The sequence below is a fragment of the Gossypium hirsutum genome, chromosome D06 (genome assembly GCF_007990345.1).
Source record: "Gossypium hirsutum isolate 1008001.06 chromosome D06, Gossypium_hirsutum_v2.1, whole genome shotgun sequence".
Classification (NCBI taxonomy): domain Eukaryota; kingdom Viridiplantae; phylum Streptophyta; class Magnoliopsida; order Malvales; family Malvaceae; genus Gossypium; species Gossypium hirsutum.
The window spans coordinates 22,232,449-22,245,949 of NC_053442.1; the positions used below are offsets into that span (position 1 = coordinate 22,232,449).

The 13,501-nt window shown below is 35.3% G+C and overlaps 1 non-coding gene across 1 annotated transcript; it reads left to right on the plus strand.

The window, feature by feature from the left end:
• Nucleotides 1–12,886: 12,886 nt before the first annotated feature.
• Nucleotides 12,887–12,993, plus strand: LOC121218741 (small nucleolar RNA R71). Its single transcript, XR_005915218.1, has one exon. It is a non-coding gene; the product is annotated as a small nucleolar RNA R71 (small nucleolar RNA).
• The last annotated feature ends 508 nt before the right edge of the window (nucleotides 12,994–13,501 follow it).

Here is a 13,501-nt window from a genome sequence, read left to right on the forward strand (position 1 = left end):
AACCAATATCGCAACAAAGCTGCCAGTAATCAGAATGGCTAAGAGCCTTAAACAGGATAACTATAAGTTATAAACAGAATGGCTACAAGCCATAAGTACAGTAATATGATTGGCACAAAGCCATCAGTAGTAGTAATATGATCAATACACAGCCATCAGTAATAGTAGTATGATCGGTACAAAGCCCTCAATAGTAGTAATATGATCAACCATCAGTAATGGTAATATGATCGGCACACAGCCATCAGTAATGGTAATATGATCGGCACAAAGCCAACAATAGCATCGCAGCAAAGCTGCCAGCAACAGTATCGCAGCAAAGTTGCCAATAACAGTATATGTGGCCAAGCCATCAGTAACAGTGATTGTGGCAGAGCCACCAGTACAGTACTTCCTCCACAACAGAATCCCCACCCCCATGCAGTATGTCGTGTATGCAGAATTCCATGCACGGAATCAGTCATACAAATCACAGACAAATCAGTCATTTAAATCACAGATAAATAAGTCATTTAGATCACAGACAAATCAGTCATTTACATCTCGGACAAATCATTCATTTACATTATAGGCAAATCAATCATTTAACCCCGAGGGGTAAAATAGTCATTTTACCCTACAAGGGCATTACGGTCATTTTACCTTACAGGGCCATTACGATAATTTTACCCTACAGGGCATTACGGTCATTTTACCCTACAGGGCATTACGGTCATTTTACCCTACAGGGGCGTTACGGTCATTTTACCCTATAGGGGCGTTATTATCATTTTACCCTACGGGGGCATTATGGTCATTTTACCATACAGGGGCATTATGATCATTTTACCCGTCGAAGGTATTTCGGTAATTTGACCCTTCGAGGGTATTTTAGTAATTTTACAACCTTTTTGAAAGCCTACAAAAGCCTCGAGCGACACAGATAACCTAAATGGTCATAACGGTGCAAATGGGCCAAAGGCTTATATTCGACCCAAGTAGGCCCACAAGCTCATGTGGCCCAATTAGCCCAAATTCAGTCACGACTATGCGAGCTACATAGCCTGGTCCAGTATTTGCCACCAATCGTGGATTTTATCCATGTAGGGCCCGCAAGCCTATTTAGTCCATACGGCCCATTTCGGCCCACATGGCCCATTACGACTTAAGCCCATGAAAATACTCATGGCCTCTACAGTCTATCGCCCATGATTCGCAGGTTCGGCTTTCCACACGAGCGATTGCACGCTCGTGTGGTCCCAAACGCCGTATTTCAGCTTTTACCGTTCTACAGTTATAGTGGAGAGTTTACACACCCGCCGTATTTCGGCTTTTGTTGTTCTACAGTTACAGTGGGGAGTTTACACACCTGATGCGATTTGCAGATTCCCTTCGAGCCGAACACTTTTATTCCATAAATCAATGATCATCGCATCCTTGGTTCCCAGGAAAAGTGCCTATCAACCTCGACCACCACCGGTAAGGAATGGAAGCAATGCAGGTTGGAGAAAGCGACAAATACCTTGAAAGCCTCGCCTATCTCCCCCCATTCAGAAAAAAGGAACAAATGAGAAGGATATATAGCTCTCCACAACAACAACCTCCCCAAATCCTAATATTCTCTCCTCAAATCTTTCCAATTATCCCCTCATTTATATCCTCCATAACACAACCTCCAAGACCCATTCAAACTCTCACCCAACAGAGTTCGAAACCACCTCAAACTCCTGCCGCCTCATGCTAGCAAAATAAATATTCAAACCAAAACCTCCTTCAATAGCTCAACACACCATTTGCCTTCTTGTCACAAGCTCTTTTGTATCACATTTTGTGTTCAATTAACTAAAAGGTCTAAAGGCCAAAGTCTAGGTTCCTTTAAAGGAAAAACCAAAATAAATTGCAAGAGCCAAAACTTAAACCCAGGCTCCCTTGCAACCTTAATGATTCCACAACCACTAGACCACATGCTTCCTTATGACATTTTTTAACACAATAATTTAAAATGCCTATATCCAAGCATCCAGGGTTTTATCCATTTAAAACCAAAAATTTTTGCTAAAGCCCAGGTTTGAACCCAGGACTTTTCCAACTCCTCTAAGGACCTTTAACCACTAAAGCAAACATACTTTTGTACACAGTTTCCAAACCGTTCCCTTGCTCAAGGCCCAATACTTCTAGGCCTAAATTTCGGGGCGTTACATAGTCCCTAAAATTGAGATTGACATAACTTTTAAATTAAAACTCAAATCTGAAGTCCAATTTCACCCTAGTCCATTAAGGACTTCCTATTTCCTAATTCTACAACCAATTTTACATTTTTTGTAGTTTAGCCCCTAATGTACATAACTATCAATTAACTTCACAAATTAGTCCTTTTTCACTTCTAACTTAAAATCTATCAATTTAATACCTAAACTTTAAGAAAACAACAATGATAACTTTCTAAAACTTTAACAGTTTTACAAATTGATACATGGGCTAGCTAGATTAAGCTCCCGTGATATCAAAAACATAAAAATTATAAGAAAATAACTAAATTGAACTAACCAATTTAAGGCTTGAAACTTTAAAACCCTAGGTCGTGCATCCATTCTTCTTCTTCTAAAATTCGGCCATTGAGGAAGAAAGAGAAATGTCTTCTCTTTCATCCTATTTAAACCATTTTTATCAAATGCATTTTATTATTATAATATATGTTTTATAATTTTAATTATAAGTTTTATAACAAACATCCCATACACATTTTTAAAGCTACCGTCACTTAATTACTAAGTGGTATAATTGCCACTTTAGTCCTTAAACCATTTTTCTAATTAAATATCAAAGCAATTAAACTTTTACTACTTTTACAATTTAGTCTTTGTACCATAATTAATCACTAATTCGGTAAGATTACCTATTCAAAATTTAATTCACTTCTAATATAAATATGTAAATATTGAATAAGTATATCTACAGGTTCAACTTCTAGAAACGGAGTCTCAAAACTGTATTTTCTGCAACCACTGACTTTCGAGTCATTACAATTCTCCCCTCGTTAAGAAATTTCGGCCCCAAAATTTACTTTGAAAGAGATGAGATGAGGATACTAGGATTTCATTTTTTCTTCCGGTTCCCAAGTCGCTTCTTCCACATTGTGATTGCACCACAGATCTTTCACAAGTGAGACGTGTTTATTTCTTAGCTCTTTCACTTCACAAGCTAAAATTTCAATCAGTTCTTCCTTGTAGGACAAGTCGGGCTGAATTTCAATTTCTTCTATCTGAATAACATGAGACGGATGAAAACGATATCTCCTGAGCACTGATACATGAAGCACATCATGTATCTTATATAATTCAACTAGTAATGCTAATCAATATGCTACAGGTCTTTTGACGATTTCATAAGGTCCGACGAATCCGGGGCTCAACTTCCCTTTTCGACCAAACTGTAAAACTTTATTCCACGGAGAAATGTTCGAAAATACTTTATCTCCCACTGAATACTCAATATCCTTCCATTTCACGTTAACATATGATTTTTGCCTATTGGATGTCGTTTTTAGTCCATCATAGATTAATTTAATCATATCTTTAGTTTCCTGAATCAACTTTGGTCCGACAATCTTTCTTTGACTTATTTCAAACGAACAAATGGGCGTTCTACATTGTTGTCCATGCAATTCCTCATATGAAGCCATTTGAATTCTCGATTGGAAACTGTTATTATACACAAATTCAGCCAATGGTAAATAACGTTCTTAGGCTGATTCAAAATCTAAAATGTAGGCTCGAAGCATATCTTCCAAAATCTGAATTACACGCTCGGATTGACCATAAGACTGAGGATGGAACGTTGTGCTGAAATTTAATCTCGTACCCAAAGATTCATGCAATTGTTTCTAGGATCTTGTTGTAAAACGGGGATCTCTTTCAGAGATAATAGACAGAGGTATGTCTTGAAGTCTAACTATCTCGCAAATATAAATTTCAGTTAGCTTCTGCAGTGACCAATCTATTTTCACATCTAGGAAGTGAGTAGACTTTGTTAATCGATCAACAATAATCTAGACATCATTTCTTTTGTTTGGTGAATTCGATAGACCAATCACAAAATCCATCGTAATATGCTCCCAAATTCACAAAATCCCAAATTCAACTTGATTTTTAGCTTTAACTCGCTGGCAAGTCAAGCACTTGGCAACAAATTCAACCACCTCTCTTTTCATATCGAGCCACCAGTACGTCTCACGTAAGCCACGATACATTTTCACACCACTCGGATTCATAGCAAATGGACTATCGTGAGCCTTACGCAAAATCAATTCTTTCAAATTGATAACATTAGGAACACAAATTTGGTTACGAAATATCAGACAATCATTATCATCTATACTAAAAATTCTTTACCGTACCTTGTTTAACCATTTCCTTTTTCTCAATCACCTTGGTATCGACAAGTTATGGTTTCTTTATTTGGTCAACCAACATCGGTTTGATTTTCAATTCGACTAACAAACTTCCATCACTGCTAATACAGAGTTGGGCAAACATTACTCGTAACTCAATTATTGCTTTCTTGCTTAACACGTCAATTAAAACATTAGCTTTTTCTGGATGATAAAAGATAACTCAATCATAGTCTTTCAATTACTTGACCCAGTGACATTGTCTCAAATTCAACTCTTTTTGAGTTAGGAGGTATTTAAGGCTCCTATGATCGATATAAATATGACACTTCTCACCAAACAAATAACGCCTCTAGATATTTAGAGCGAAAACCACAGCAGCTAGCTCTAAATCGTGCATCAGATAGTTTCGTTCGTGTGTTTTTAACTGTCAGGATGCATACACAACCACCTTACCATATTGCATCGAGACGCAACCTAAGCCATTCATCGAGGCGTTACTATAGACCATAAAGTATTTTCTCGTTTCATGTAAAGTCAAGATCGGTGCTTTGGTCAATCTTATTTTCAACTTTTCAAAGCTTTCTCGACATTGATCGTTCTACACAAACGGTGCTTTCTTTTGTAGTATGTTTGTTATTGGTGTAGTTATCTTTGAAAATCCTTAAACAAATCTTCGGTAATAACCGTCCAAACCAAGAAAACTTTAAATATCTAACACATTTTTCGATGTTTTCCATTGTAAAATAGCTTCAATATTTTCTGGATCAACATGGATCCCTTCTTTTGAAATCACATGCCCTAAAAATACAACCTTAGACAACTATAATTCATATTTACTGAGCTTCCATAAAGTTGCTTCTTTCACAAGACTTGTAAAATAATTTTGATATGTTTATCGTGTTCAACTTCTGATATCAAATATATGTATCATCAATGAATATTACCACGAATTGATCCAGGTAAGGCTGGAATATACGGTTAATGAGATCTATAAATTTTGAAGGAGTGTTAGCCAATCCGAAAGGCATCACCAAAAATTCATAATGGTGGTAACACGTACGAAATGTTGTTTTTGATATATCACTATCCTTTATTTTCAATTGATAGTATTCCGATCTTAGGTCGATCTTAGAAAAGATCGAGGCTCTTTTCAACTGATCAAATAAATCATCGATATGAGGTAAGGGGTATTGATTCTTGATCGTCAACTTATTCAATTGCTGGTAATCTATACAGAGTCGCATCGAACTATCTTTCTTTTTAAGAAACAGAATTGGAGCTCCTTAGGGCGATATACTAGGTCTTATAAAGTCGCGGTCCAGTAAATCTTGCAGTTGCACCTTAAGCACTTACTCAGCTGGCTTTATTCGACACGGAGCGATCGATATTGGAGACATACCAGAGGGAATTTCAATCACGAATTTCCACTTCTTGATCGGGAGTCAATCCTGGCAATTCTTCGAGAAATACATCTAAGAAATTGCACACAATTCTAATCTTGCTTAATTGGATTTCATCTGAGTTTGAGTTAATAACATAAGCTAGAAAAGCTTTACAACCTTGATTTAGGAATTTATTAGCTCGAGCCAATGAAATGATTCGAGTCAAACTACTCGTTCTGATATCATTCACTTCTACAATCTCACCAGTAGGACTCTGAATAGAAAACTTCTTTTTGCGGTAATCCAGAACTACCCCATTTTCGGTTAAACAATCCATTCCCAAAATCAGATCGAAATCATCAAATGGCATAATCAAAAGATCAACAGGAAAAAATACATTATGAATATCTAATGGATACCATTTACAGACTTGGTCAACAATTATGATTTGTCCCAATGGACTTGATACAACTATAGTAACATTCGACGTTTTTGTTTTCACATTTCCTGATTTCACGAAACTAGAGTTCACATAGGAATGGGAAGAACCCTGATAAATTAAAGCATGTACATGTACTGAATGTAAAAGAAAAATACCTGCCACAACATTTGTAGCACCACCTTCCTCCCAAGTACGAATCACATATGCCATGCTTGTACTCTAGCCTCATGTCTTTGTACTGTAGACTTATACCCTTTCTTTGAACCACCTCTGAATGCAGAATCACCACGTGCACTTCCATGACCCCTAAAAACAGGAATGATCCTCTATGTAGCAACAGGTAAATCAATGTTATTTTTAGGGCAATCGCGTGCAAAGTGGTCCAACGATCCACATCTATAACAAGCTCCGATTTTGTTCCAACATTCGCCCTTGTGTTTATTTCCACACAGTGTACAACCAGGAATATTATGATCCATGCTAGGTTCTCTCACATTGCCCACAGATACTGTCGGATGTCTATCTCAACCCCTCTCTGACTTGACAGGTCTTGTAGCTAATATTTAATGATCCCAAGACTCTCTAACCCATTTAGGTAATGGATGTGAGCTAGAGATCCCAACTCGCTTCTTAGATACTAAGTGGGTTTCAAGTTTCTTATCTGGTCCCATTTCCTACTTAACCATCTTCGCTCACTCAGTTAAATCTGTAAATTCCTTTATACTGTGCGAAACTAACTGAACCTTGAGCTCTTCATGTAATCCGCAAAGAAATCATTTAAAACTTTCTTCTTCTGTTGGTATTAATTCCAAGGCATATTTAATAAGCCTCAGAAATTCCAACTCATAATCAATTATAGTTATCTCGCCTTGTTTCAACAACAGAACTCTTGTTTTCAGTATTCTAAGCACAGTTCACCGATACTTTTTTTTTTCTAAAATTTAGACTGAATGAAATCCCAATCAATTTGATCAACGATTACATGTCGTGTAATAGTCTGCCACCATGTATATGCCTCTTCTTGCAAAAGAAATACCACGCATGTGACACATTAACGGGGAGTGCATTCTAGTTGCTGTAGTATTCAAATCATCACTTCTAACAACATTTTAATTGTCGAAGGATCAACCCCTTTTATTCCCATAAACTCAGTGGCACCGTTATTTCATAGTTCTTTTATCGGAGCTTGATAAACTGTCAGTGTAGGTGAAATCAAAAAAGTAGCCCCTACCAATCTTTGAGGAGCTTCTGCAATAGTACGGAGTAAATTTTCATCTCCTTGACCCTTAGATCTATGTCCAGTAATACTGGTCTGATGGGTGCTAACTGAATCCACACTTGGTGTCTCGGTTTCAATTCAGTTTTCATTCTTATCAAAACAATAGTTGTTATTAATATCATTATCAACATCATTTCTAGATTCACTTGACATGTTTAGCTACAACAAGAACATTTTATAATCAGAATCCAATTCCCAGCCCAGACTCAACTCAACCTTGGCATGTATCTCTAGACTCATTTTTTAGCTTAATTTAGTCTGAGAATCGACTAAACCTATAGCAATAATACCAATAAATGTAACACCATAATCCCAATCTGATAGCCAAGTCTGAGTTACGGAGTGCCACATTTTTTGCCTAAGCAACTACGTTTACAAATTATCAGTATAATGTAATAAGTACCTAAAATCGAGCTTTACATGCATTTTATATGGCATTTAATAGTTATTGAGTCTTATATGAACTTACAAAAGCTCAAAAACCAAACCAAAAACGAATAGGGATCAAAACATAAAGTATTCAACTTACAGGATTGGCGTTGCGACGTGAGGGTGTCCCTCATCGTAACGTGACAAATTTTTTTGGTCTTGTCGTGACTACAGGGTTCCTCATCACGACATAACAAATTTTCCCAACTCATCCCGATGAAAACTTTACGATGTTGCGACATGGAACTCTCATCGTGACGTCGTTCAGATGATGTCACAACGTCACTCTCTATTTTTGCAAAAAAAAATTAAGTTCAAAACCTGTCATTTCATACAAACCAAAGCCAACAACAAAACAACCACAAAAATGACCAAATGAACAATATAACTTGAGTATGCTTGTTTTACCTATACATATCACAACATATACACATTATACTCAAAATGACTTTCCTTACCAACACCTTTAGTTGACATCATTTGCAGGACAAAACACTTATAAGACTCACTAGGTGTATGCCAAGCCTAACTATAATAAGAGACACAAACTTTATAGAGTCAGGAATCTTAACGTGATGTTGAAATAGATGCCGGGAATGTGGGCTTGAACCTATCCTGCAAATGGGAAATAAACCGTATGATGAGTATATCACTCAGTAGTAATTCAATAAATCTAAAATAGTATAAGGGGATGGTATAATTCGTAATACATAGAATCGTGATCTAAACATCTGATTCCTTATAACTCAAGCATAAAACATCATTCGATATGCATTTCTAATTTATGAAATTCAAGCCGAGTTACCCTTTAGTTAGTATTCCAAGTTCACGTACTCATGTTAAACTTACATTAGCCTGTCATCCTGGATTTCCCAACAATGATGACCTGCCACCTTAGATTTCCCGAAAATGATGGCCTACCACCCCGAATAGCCTAAAAATAACAATTTATCGTTATCGAATTGTCACATCGGATTGGTTAACAACAATGACCTGTCACCCCGGATTGCCCAACGATAATGGCTTACCACCCTGAAGTGCTTGACAACAATGGTTTATGAATATACCACTGTCATTTTGGATTACCCAGCAACGATAACTTGCCACCTCGGATTGATTGGCGATGATGGCTTACCACCCTGGATTGCCCGGATAATAATGGTTTATCAATTCAAATATATCATTCATTCTTTCCTTCGTTCATGCAAATAAGTTTATAATTCACAAAAAAAATTCAATAGTTAACAAATACTTCAATAAGACTTCAACTAATTTCTCATACAGACTGTTGATATTGAGTTATATCTATAAGTTCTAGTTTATTCACTTTAGTCCTTGTATCAACATTTAACCTCAACGTACCTCAATATAATTCAATTCATCCTTGATTATTCAATAAGACAATTTACGATGTAAAGTAACACAAAGATACAAGATTTACATAAGCATTAGATTATAGAAATACTTACTAAAAACTCTGAGCTATTCGTCGATAGTTTTATCTTTTCCTTTACCTTTCTTGGATTCTGACATTAGCTACAAATTAACCTAAACATACGATTTCATCAATATTCAACCAATTTTAAAATCAATCGACATTTTATACAAAATTTTCATTTTATTCAATTTAGTCCCTAAAATCGAGACTAACATAACTTTCAAATTAAAACTCAAATCTAAATTTCGATTTCACCCTAGTCTATTAGAGACTTCCTATTTCCTAATTCTACAACCAATTTTACATTTTTTGTAGTTTAGCCCCTAATGTACATAACTATCAATTAGCTTCACAAATTAGTCCTTTTTCACTTTTAAGCTTAAAATCTATGAATTTAATACCTAAACTTTAAGAAAACAACAATGTTAACTTTCTAAAACTTTAACAGGTTTACAAAATGATACATTGGCTAGCTAGATTAAGCTCACATGGTCTCAAAAACATAAAAATTACAAGAAAATGACTAAACTGAACAAATAAATTTAAGGCTTGAAAGTTGAAAACCCTAAGTTTGCGTCCTTTCTTCTTCTTATAAAATTCAGCCATTTGAGGAAAAAAGATAAATATCTTCTCTTTCATCCCACTTAAACTATTTTTATCAAATGAATTTTTTTATAATATATTTTTTTATAATTTTTATTATAAATTGTATAACATGCATCCCATATAGATTTTTAAAGCTTCCATCACTTACTTAATAAGTGATATAATTTCTACTTTAGTTCTTAGTCCATTTTCTAATTAAATATCTAAAGTGATTGAACTTATACTATTTTTACAATTTAGACTCTGTACCTTAGTTAATCACTAAATCGACAAAATGACCTATTCAGAATTTAATTCACTTCTAATATAACTCTGTAAATATTTGATAAGTATATCTAAGGGTTTGGTTTACAGAACTGCAGTCCTAAAACTAAATTTTTTGCCACCACTGACTTTCAAGTCGTTACAATTATTTAGTCACGAAATCATTCCAGTAAAGTGTCGTGACTAAGCTCTTCCTTATTATATTCCATTATGAATGATACTTAATAAGTACTTTTCTAATGACCTTGAAATAATGGTGTTACCCTCAAAGGATATCTTTAATTTCATTGGGATAAATCCATTCTCCAAATATGATCCTATTTTATCTCACGATAACTATTATATTTTTCTTCATGAAAATTCAATTACTATAGAATAGTAATTCAATCATTTATCACAAAGACAAATGTAACGTCCCAAAAATTTAAGTTTTGATTTGTTGGTTTTTGTCATGTGATTTAGTTTTGTTGGGTGGTTAATCGTTTAGAATATCTACTTAAGGTCTCGTGTTCGAGTCTCTGTGTGCGTAAGGAATATCTTTCTTTTTCTCTAGCAAGCTTGTGGATTTATAGGGAAAAATGATTGGTTGGTTAGAATTATATTTTGTTAAGGATTTTTTTAATTGTTTTTAATTTATCTTAATCTATTACTCTAGGAATTTGCTCCCTCTTCCAACGTTTCTTCTTTTATTCTTTTTCTTCTTGTTTTTTCCCTGCTGTCCTTTTTGCTATCATTCTTTGCCAAGCAAATGCAAGTTTGATTTTGCTTTTCTTGCTTCTATTTCATTAATTCTACTTTGCTTATAAATTGTTGACTTTCAATTCTATCATTATTGCTATGTTTCGGTAAGTATGCGAGATAGGGGAAGTGGTTATTTTTGCGTTCTTGTTGAGTAATTGAGGGTTTCATTTTAAGTGATGAGATTATTTGACTGTGTTTATTCATTGTTAATAAACGATTAGGGGAGAATTGTGACATGTTTGGTATTCCTCTAATGAGTTAAGTTAAGTGTTGTTGTTACGTGCAAGGGTAAGCAATTAATTTTGATTTGGGGTTGTTGTGGTTGTGTGTGTTTTTCGTGTGTGAGTTTGTTTGGTATGTTAGGTTAAATCGAGTATTTTGTTCTCTAAATCGATTCGCTACCATTTCTAATTTGGTGAACTAATTGACTATTTTAGGTTCCGGACGGCTCATGAGAAGTTTGGCATCGAAACTGGATTAGGTGTGTAATGAAAAACATCAAAAATAGTGACAGACCGTGTGTGATACACGGGCGTGTAGGCCACATGAGCGTATGGGCCAAAAATCTTGAATTTTTCTTTAGGGTTGTAGTTATCGTTTGAATTGAACGTAGAACTTATGTAGGGTTAGAGTGTGATCAAATAAGCCGTAAAACATGAAATCAGACCATATGATAGTTTAAGATAAGATAAATGTATCTTTGTTTAATATGATTTACGATAAGTAAAATCAATTAAATGTTATTTATAATCTGAAAAATGTTGTATATGTCTGTATCTGCCATGATAAGCTTGTATATCATAAGTATATATGACATCCGTTAGTTTTGCATTGGCATCTGGGATGGGTTTTGTGTTATGGAGGAAATGTGGGAAGTTGTAATAACCTACCGTATTTAGTGGCACAACCATAAGTATTTCTGTAAACAGTGATAAACCACCTAATAAATTGGCATCTCAGTTGTAAACATTCTGAAAAGTGTTATATCGACATTAAGTGGTGTGTAGGGCTATATGGGTACTCAATACCTTATATGGTGTGTAGGGATGGTCAGGGATAGTGTGTAACAGATGGGGGTATGATTGTAAATTTGCCTCTAAATCTGATTCTGTACAAGATATACGTTTTTTATCTGCTTTGCTATGATTTAAATTTGAAATTAAATTTGTAATTCTGTTTGGTTTAAAGTTACACAATGAGTTTTGAAAACTCACTTTCTGTTTGTCTGTTGCTTTCAGTTAACCCTCAGACTTAAGCGGGTCGGTGCGACAGGTGCTCAGTTTTAACCACATTTTCATAAATTTGATTTATTTAAATTTGGGTTTGAGAGTTTTGTAAATTTTGACAGTCTGGACATTTTGGACTATTTTGGGTTTTGGACCTTGTTTCCATATTTCACATAATACTGTTAATTTCACATTTCACTATTATGTCTTTTGTATTTATGTCTTTTATATTTTGCATGCAAAAAGATATCGCAATAAACAAATATTAGCTCATTGATTGTCTAAAGTTCAGATTGAAGATAAGTGGCACTGTAAAGAATGTTTATATTGTGAGAATGACTTACTTCAGTAGATAATCTAAATGAGTGGTAAAATTGATATGTTAAAATTTTTCAAATTGATTTGGTGGCTGTGCTGCAAAACTATTAAACCCATTAGTGGTAAAATTTTTAAGCATTGAGGATATTGAGGATACCTGAGATGCAAGTGAAGTGATAGCGTCCACTTCATGTACTCCGGTGACTCGTCTTCCTGATGCTGCTTGATTAGTTGGCTATTGATAATTGTTGATGGCAATCCTCTCGATGATTTCATAAGCCTCATTATAAAACTTAGAAAGGAGAGCACCATTAGCAGAGGCATCCACTACCATCCTCGTGTGAGCATTGAGACCATTATAAAACATCACAAGTTGGATGCAATGTGGGATTTTGTGATGAGGGAACTTCTGTAATAATTCTTTGTACCTTTCCCATGCCTCATACAAGGACTCATCATCCATTTGTTGGAAAGTTGTGATCTCATTCCTCAACTTCGCATTCTTGCTAGGCGAGAAATACATCATGAGGAATTTTTCTGCCATGTGGAAATTGAATTTGGTGGCAATAAGTTCAATCAAGCTCAAGCTCTGTCACTTAATGAATATGGAAACAACTTTAATCATAACGCATCTTCAGGTACTCCAACTAACTCGAAAGAATTGCTCACCTCCATAAACAGTCTTAAGTTAAGGTGAGGATATTCGGTAGGCATTCCACTGAATTGACCCACTATCGAAGCATCTGGAAAATGATTGGCTTCAACTCGAATTGTTGTACCTTGATTTCGGGTCTCCTAATACCCAGATTAAGATCATGAAACATTGGCATGACATACTTTCTTAGAGCTCTATCCCTATCATCAACAATAAGGATTGGATTTTGAGCATGGTTTGCTTTGTTTCCTTAATTCAGATTTTCGTAGTTCATCTTTTCGGTCCTTCTCTACTTGCTTGTCTTCTTCACTGTTGAAAAGTTCTTTCAATCTCAAGGTTTACGGGGAGT